Raw genomic sequence first — 7,985 nt, forward strand, 5'->3', positions numbered from 1 at the left:
GTTAAATCAATTATATAGTTGAGGTTAAGGATTAACAGGTGCAGGTGTTGTTTGTTTTTGAGCACAGCCAGCCATGACTCAGTGGTAGTATGCTTGCCTCTGAATCAGCAGGTCATGGGCTCAAACCCTCCTCCAGAGATTTGAGCACAAAATCCAGGCTGGAGGACTGAGAGAGGGTTAGACTGTTGGAAATTCCTGCTCTTTCTGGATTCAGTGATGGTAACCTGCAGGGCTAGGCCTCAGGCCCCGACTGGGATCTAAAGATAAAAAAAGCCCCAAGGTAGGAAGATAGTTGACCAACCCACTGTCACCGATACTGTAAGAACAAATCGTACCCCAAATCCCCTTTCTGTTGGGGTGTCCCTGATCCAAAGATTGGGATTTTTGACCTGAGAGAGTTCCCACTATGTGGTCACATGGTGTCTGACAAATACGAACAGCACTACTCCGAAGCTCTGGAGGCTGTTCATATCTATGCCAACAAGTCCATGGTCAAGACCTGTGGCAAGGATAGATTCCACATCCGGATGTGCCTGCATCCTTTCCATGTATCCGGATCAACAAAGTGTTGTCCTGTGCCAGTGCTCATAGGCTGCAGACTGGTATCCGCTGAGACTTTGGCAAGCCTCAAGGCACTGTTGCCCGCCTGAACCCTAGGGTCATATAGTCCGTGCGCACCAAGGCGCAGAGCAAGGAGAACGTGGCCGAGGCCCTCCGCAAGGCAAAGTTCAAGTTCACAAAATTAACACAGAAGGCTGCCATTCAGCCTATCATGTCTGCCACATCTCCAAGAAGTGGAGCTTCACCAAGTTCAGCACCAAGGATTTTGATGACATGGTGGCTGAGAAGCGCCTGGATCCTGATGGCTGTGAGGTGAAGCACATTCCCGAGAGAGGCCCTCTTAGCGTGTGGCGTCACTGTGAATGTGACTCATTCATGAAGCAGTTTCAAATGAAGAGGAGAATGTTAGCGACAATAAAAAAAAAAGTCACTTTCTGTGGCCTCAAGGAGCCCGAGTTCCACATGTATATGGTTTGCCAGAGATTGTAGCCCCTTTTCAATTATTTGAGGGGGCTGCTCTTCAAGTTTTGGTTGCGTTTCAGCCCCGCGCTCCTGATCTTTGGCCACTCAGTGCGGAAGGCGTAGGCAGGGTGGAGGACGTCCTTGTTAGCCTGCTCCTGGCCTGGCCAAGGTGTTTTTTAACAGGTCCAGTCAGCGGGTGGGTGAGTGGGTTGTCCAGCCGAGTTGTCTGCCTTTCTTCCTTGGCTATGTTCACAGCCCGGTGTCTCTGGAGAGGGAGCACATGGTGTCCACAATGGAATACTTGGGGCCTTCCACGACTGGTGGGCACTGCAGCAGCTGGAGTGCTTCATCAGCCCTGGAAACAACATTTTAATTTAAATATATAAGTTTCCTTTCAAGCTTTGTCTTTCACTCCAATGCCCCTTTAAAGAGCTGTCTATTTATTTAATCAGTTGATTTGTTAATCAGTCTACTTTATTTTACTGGTATACTCAAAAGAGTGCAAAGAGAGTCAGGTCTACGGCCATGCTAACCTGAAAATGTCTGATCTTGGAAGCTAAGCTGGCTTGGGCCTGGTTAGTGCTTGGATGGGAGACTGCCTTGGAATACCAAGTGTGCCGGCTTAGTTAGCATCAGCTCAGTGTGTCACAGTCCTGCCTCTGAGCCAGAAGGTCATGGTTCAAATCCCACTGCAGACATTTCAGAGTAATGCTTCTGGAAACCAGTTTCGATATAGGTGGTGCGTGCCAGTACTTGATCACATGTGTTATGTAAACCACCTTAGTTGCCATTAAGGATGGTACATACTACCAGAGATATGCATTACAAAATAAGGCTCTCAAAGGTCTTACAAAGAGAGTCAGCTGGGACACTGGGTTTGATAGTTTGGAGGCAGAGATATATAATGCTGCATCCTGTGAATAAACCTACCAACAAGGAAAACATCTGGGTCTTGTTTCATACTTCATCATCTAGCTTGGATCCATTTAACATTAAGGAGCATCTTAAAAGAGGAGAGTGATATGGAGAGGTGAGAGAGTATTCCTGAATTTAGGGCCGAAGCAGCTGAAGATACTGCTGCCAGTGGTGGTGCAATAAAAATTGGAGGTGCGCGAGAGATCTTATATGGAGGACAACAGAGGTCTTGTAGAGGTATTGGGCCGGAGAAGATTGCAGAGAAAGGGAGGGATGAGGTCGTGGAAAATTTGAAAAAAAATAGATGAGACTATTAAAATTGAGGTGTTGCCAGCGTAGCTTAATAAGCAAGGGGATGAATGAACAGGACTTGAAGCAAGTCAGGCTACAGGTCGCAGTATTTTGGATAGTCTCAAATTTGTAGAGTGGAAAATGGGAGGATGGCTAGGAGAGAAGTGGAAGAGCAAAATTTAGAGGTCACACATGGATTAGAGATTCATTGACAGATGAGACAAGGCAGAGAGAGACAGGCGATAATACAGAGATGGAAGGAAGTGGTCATAGTGATGGAGAGGATATGCATTCGGAAGCTCATCTCAATGTGGAGTAAGATGCCAAGTTCGTGAATAATCTGTTTCAGCCTTAGAGGCCAAGGAGCGAGATGGCTAGGGGGATGGAGCTTGTGGTGGGAACTGAAAACAATGGCTCTAGTCTTGCCAATATTTATTTGCAGGAAATTTCTGCTCATCCAGTACTGGATACTGGATGTTGGCAAACAGCGAGAATGTGAGAGGTCAAGTGAGGTGGTGGTGAGATGGATAGACCCTTTAGGGAACTGCAGAGCTACAATTTAAATCTTCCCAGTGATACTTTGACTGAAACCGGATACCTAAGAAGGAAGCAGATGGGTGGGCAGGAAAAGAGGTATTAGAGAGGATGGCGTGGTCAACCATGTCAGAGAGGCTGCAGACATTGAAAAAGAGTGAGGAAGGATAGTTTGTGATGACCACAGTCACAACAAATGTGATTTGTAACTTGGTTCAGGGCCACTTCACTGCTATGGCATGGGCAAAAACCTGAGTGGAAGGCCCCAAACATAAAATTGTGAAAAAGATGGGCACAGATTTGGAAAACTCATTCAAAGACTTTGAAAAGAAAAGAAAAATTGGAAGCTAATTCCAAGGACAGAGAAATCAAGGGTGGGTTTTTTGAGGAGGAGATGTGATGATGACAATTTTGAAAGAAAGGGAACCATAAACATTATCAGCTAATATCAGGGCAGTAGGAAAGTTGGGTGATTTACAGTTTAGTGAGTCAAGAGAGCAGGAGGTAGGTCTCATAGACAAGTTAAGCATGGAGAAAGCACAAAGAGAAATAGGAGGGAAAATAGAGGAAGATGCAAGTTCAAGTTGAGGGAACCTAAGGGGATGTTTGGCCTTATAGGCTATGGAAAGGAAGCCAAGTGGCAGAGGCAGTTGAATGGATGGTCTCAATCTTTGTGATGAAGAAATCTGTGAGCTTCTGTCACTTGTTGCTGGAGGCAGCAGTGGAAGAGGCAGCTGGGAATTTTTTTAAAAGGTGGTTTGTAGTGGAGCACAGAAGCTTGGGATTAATTGCATTTAAGGATGATCCTGGAATATTGAGCAGTTTTAGCAGAGAAAATCATTATCTGGCAGATCTAGTAGGAATGGCTAAGTCACCAGTTGCCCATCATAAATGTTCAAGCATGCATCCTTTTGGAGTTTAAGGGAGGGGACACGAGTGTCATACTAGGGGAAACAACCAAGATGAATGAGTGATGGAAAGAGAGAGAGAGAGAAAGTAACGGTTTTAATGGGGGCAAGGGCATCAAAGATGAAGGTGATTGTATGGTTGGTCAAATTGGTAACCGCAGAACTGCCAAAGCCTGGACAGCTGGGAATTTGAAAAAGTGACTTGGAGGAGAGTTTTTCCGGGCGCAAATGCAGAAGGAAGTGCTGTTGGGAGGTGGAAGGGAGATGTGTGTGGAGAGTGATACAAGGTTACACTCACAAATGGCCTTACCTGTGATTGACTTAATAGGGAGTAGTGTGGCCACAAAAGAAGGCAAGGTCAAGTGAGGGGCTGTGAATATGGTTAGCCCGTGAATTTGAGTATGAATATCATTGGAGAACATCTGTTGCAGGATTGTCCAAGATTTAGCTTTTGTAGGTAACCTAGATGTGTGCTTTGGAGTCAGAAGTTGATGGTTGCTGGTACGAACAGGTCTTGTTGTTTTGATTTAGCATTTATTGACCAATGTAGAAATTGTATCAAATACAGTCTTTTCTAACCTCCAGGTTCCTAAAATTCAAACAGGGTAAAGCCACTAACATTCAAACAGAGCAAACACCCAATAACTTCAATTTTGTTACCTTTAATTGAAAACAGGAGTTGAAAGAATCATTACATTAGGGAGTCATTAACTGTTGGTCTTGCACTGTGTTTATGCTGCAGTCATTTTCATTACACATTTTGAAGAGTGTGAGTATCTTGGACATTGCAAACATCTTGTATGTGGACAATGAGCAACAATACAAGGAAGACTGATCATAAATCATCACATTTATTCACTCCCACTTCTTAATTGAGGTTTAGTGCGATTATTGGCTCTCCTGTGTTGCAAACAGCACAAGGCAAATAAGCTTGAAGACATAATGCAGGTCTACACCTCATTAAAATGAACAAAGTGGTGCTCCCTTTGCATTTAAATATCCATAAACCCATTCAAGTTTGCAAAATGAAAGCATGATAAATTACAGTTATAAAAAACTATTGATGCACAGTTCTGTTTGAAAGTACTTTGCTAACCACTATTTTCACATGAACTAATAGGATAATACAGTGGACTCCACATGTTATTGCATCTGCACAGGCAAACACATTTAAAATTTATTTGAGTTGTAGCACTATGCCCTTTATCTAGTGTGGTTGCTAAGCAGCAAAGTAGTTTACGTATTATAAAACAGTAAATTTGGTGCAAAACTTCAAAAAAAAAGTCAAGACCCATGAGATACAATAGATCAATCTTTCTGGCTCTTGCATCTGAGAACTCAAAAATTTTACAAACACAAGGATCAGGATCAAAGGAACAATATCCTGCATCAATAGTTTGCACCCTTAAACATTGCCTGGCATTTCTGGTGCTTTTCTATGGGGCAGAGCTTGGGCCTGCATGAGGTAGAGGCCCAAACAAACAATACGAGACACTCACTCGATTAATAGGAATGTCTAGATAATTCTGAGCCAGTCAGGTTGAGAGTGCTGCAGGTTCCCAAGTTCCCTTTCGGGTTATTGACCTGAAACATGAAATCTGTTCCTCTCTACACAGATGCTGCCTGACCTGCTGAATGTTTCCAGCATTTTGTGCTTTTGTTTCAGATTTGCACCATCTGCTGCGTTTGGCTTTTGTGTCAGTGTGTAATTCACTGCAACTTTTCTTCCAGAATTGTCTACCTTGAAGAAATCCTGCTCTTCTCTCCGATGGGATTTCCACTTGTCCCTCTGACCTTGTTCACCTTCATGCTTTCTATTTCCCTTCTTATGTTTGATCAGATATCCTCCAAAACTCGATTTTATAGTCACATCTCCTTCCATAGCAACTGTCTCCAGCTCCAACTTACTCCACGTGGATTCCTACTAAAATTCCACTCCATGTTTTGAATCCATCCACAATTATAAATATTTCAGTGTTTTAGTGACATTCAGTGTTTCCAAAACCACCGTTCTTACCACATCCTGAGATACACACTCAATGCCATGCATCAGTGTATGTGCACACTCAACCTCTCTGTTCAGCAGCACCTCTTCACTCTGTCTCAAAGTCCTGGTTTGCAGTATCATTTCATCATTCATCTCATCTGATGCCTTAACAGAAAACTTTTGTTGTTCTTTTCAATGTGAAGGATTGCAAGCTGCAATGGCTCATGAGTACAAGGCCCCTCCAATCTTTCTTCCCCTTCACTTCCCTCTGTCCCCATCCATTCTTCTAATCTCACCCCTTGCCATAGATTCACAATACCTTCCAGCCTTCCCCTCTCTGACCTTGAACAAACTGTCCTTCGCAAAGACTTCGGCTTCATCCATCACCTCAATGAGTCTGGAGCCCGGCATGATGTTAAGCTCTTCTTCCATCAGCTTCGCTTTTGCGTCCACCCCAGGAGAACACCCCATGTGGACCCTTTGACTCATCTCCAGTATTCTCCCTCCAGCTGGAACCCTCCCTCTGTCCTTTTGCTCTCTCTTGATCTTTTCACCATAAACTGCCAGAGTGACATCAGCCGTCTCAATTTCTCTGCTCCCCTCGCTCTTTCTAACTTGTCTGCCTCTGAACTGATCTGAAACATTACCTATTTGTTTCTCTATAGATACCGCCTGATCTGCTTAGTACTTCCAGCAATTTTTTGTTTTGTTTCAGATTTCCCGCATCTGCAGTATTTTTCTTTTCTAATCTATATCCAAACCCATGGATGAATTCAAAGTCAATGCATGGGTTTGTTGTAATCTCTCGCAGATTGTGTGTTGCACACCTGCTGATACTTGAGATTAGAAGAGTGTAGTTCTGGATGTGTAGTGTTCAGTGTGAGAAATGTGGCTTGCTGGAGTGCAAAGTGGAACATTCGTAACATTCAGTCGAACATGCTTACTGGATAACTATCCAACAGTCACATGGAAGGAAATTGTGCCGAGGTCTGTACCGGTCAAAGTATAAAATGTGTAAACTAGGGGTGGAATTGTTCCAGATTCGCACTAAGTGAGGAAGTTGGCGGGACGTTTTACCCATTGGTGGCAATGGCGATCTTTGCGCCATATCATTCCAGTCCCACCCCATTAATCATGCATTCCTGGGAAACATGCCATTTGGCTGGTGGGCAGCCTTCGATTCACCTGCCATGCCATCACCTCGCTGCTTCCTCATGCCAGGCACTAGATGTAAAGTGCAGCTGCGTGTACACCTTCCAGTGCTTCCAGCCCAGGGCTGCTGCACTGAAGACATAGCACCAAAAGGCAAGAAGACTGCAGCTCCCTGATTCAGTGACATGTCCATGGAGGCCCGCCATGATATCCTCTACACCTGCTCACCTGCTCTGGCCACAGGAGGGGCAGCAACGTCACCAATCTGGCTTGGGAGGCAGTGGCAGTGGTGGTCAGTGTCAACGCTGCCCATGAGAGGCTGGCCACCCTGTGCAGAAAGAGGATGAACAATTTCATCCGTGCTGCCAGGATAAGTCAACCATCTCATCACTGTAAACTCACACACTCACAAGACCATCACACATTCATTGGCATCTCACTCACTGCCAGCTCAAGAGGCATCACTACTCATTCTCTCTCACACGCCCTCACATCTCCATTTGGCCTTATCCCCTGTGGGGATCACCACCTCATTCCATTCATGGCTCCACTCAGTGCACACGCATGCACACCTGGCATCTTTCTCATTTAGCCGGGCATGCACCTTGCTCACACTCTCTCCGCCTGTCTTAATGCAGAACAAGATCGTGCACAATAAAAGGACGAGGTCCCAGGCGGGGAGGCAGAGTGCCAGACATCAAAGTCCTCACTCCCTTTGAAAGCCACATGTTAGAGCTGTCCAGAGTTTAGTGTACTGCATGGCTACCCACAACCCCACCTGCACGCTGTGCTCCCAGGTCAGGCGTAGGCATCCTCCTAACGAGCACTGCAAGGCTGCACTGTTAACTTGAACCATGAGGGATACTGGTCCAAACTTGAATGATGATATTGCAAGGGGCTGTGAGCGCCTCCGCCAGTGACTGCTCCATGGCCAGCTTTCGCAAGGAGATTGTACAACTTGCCTAGTCATCCAATTGTTCTGCAGTCCACTCAAAAGCTTATTAGTTTGCAGTCTATGCCCAACGGATGAAAAGCTCTGGGGCATTTGGTGGCACTTTCATGCCTCTGTGTTGCTTGAGTGGGCAGATAAGCTAGAGGCCTGACTCCAAGCAGGCCAATGTGGCTGCTCTTGTGCTTGTGCACTACCATGAGACCTGGCTGCCTCGCCCCCACAA

General features: G+C 45.3%; 1 pseudogene; it reads left to right on the forward strand.

Annotated features, from left to right (window-relative positions):
* Nucleotides 1–311: 311 nt before the first annotated feature.
* On the forward strand, nucleotides 312–1,050 carry LOC121290070 (annotated as a pseudogene).
* Nucleotides 1,051–7,985: the final 6,935 nt, after the last annotated feature.

The sequence above is a fragment of the Carcharodon carcharias genome, chromosome 17 (assembly GCF_017639515.1).
Source record: "Carcharodon carcharias isolate sCarCar2 chromosome 17, sCarCar2.pri, whole genome shotgun sequence".
Lineage (NCBI taxonomy): Eukaryota > Metazoa > Chordata > Chondrichthyes > Lamniformes > Lamnidae > Carcharodon > Carcharodon carcharias.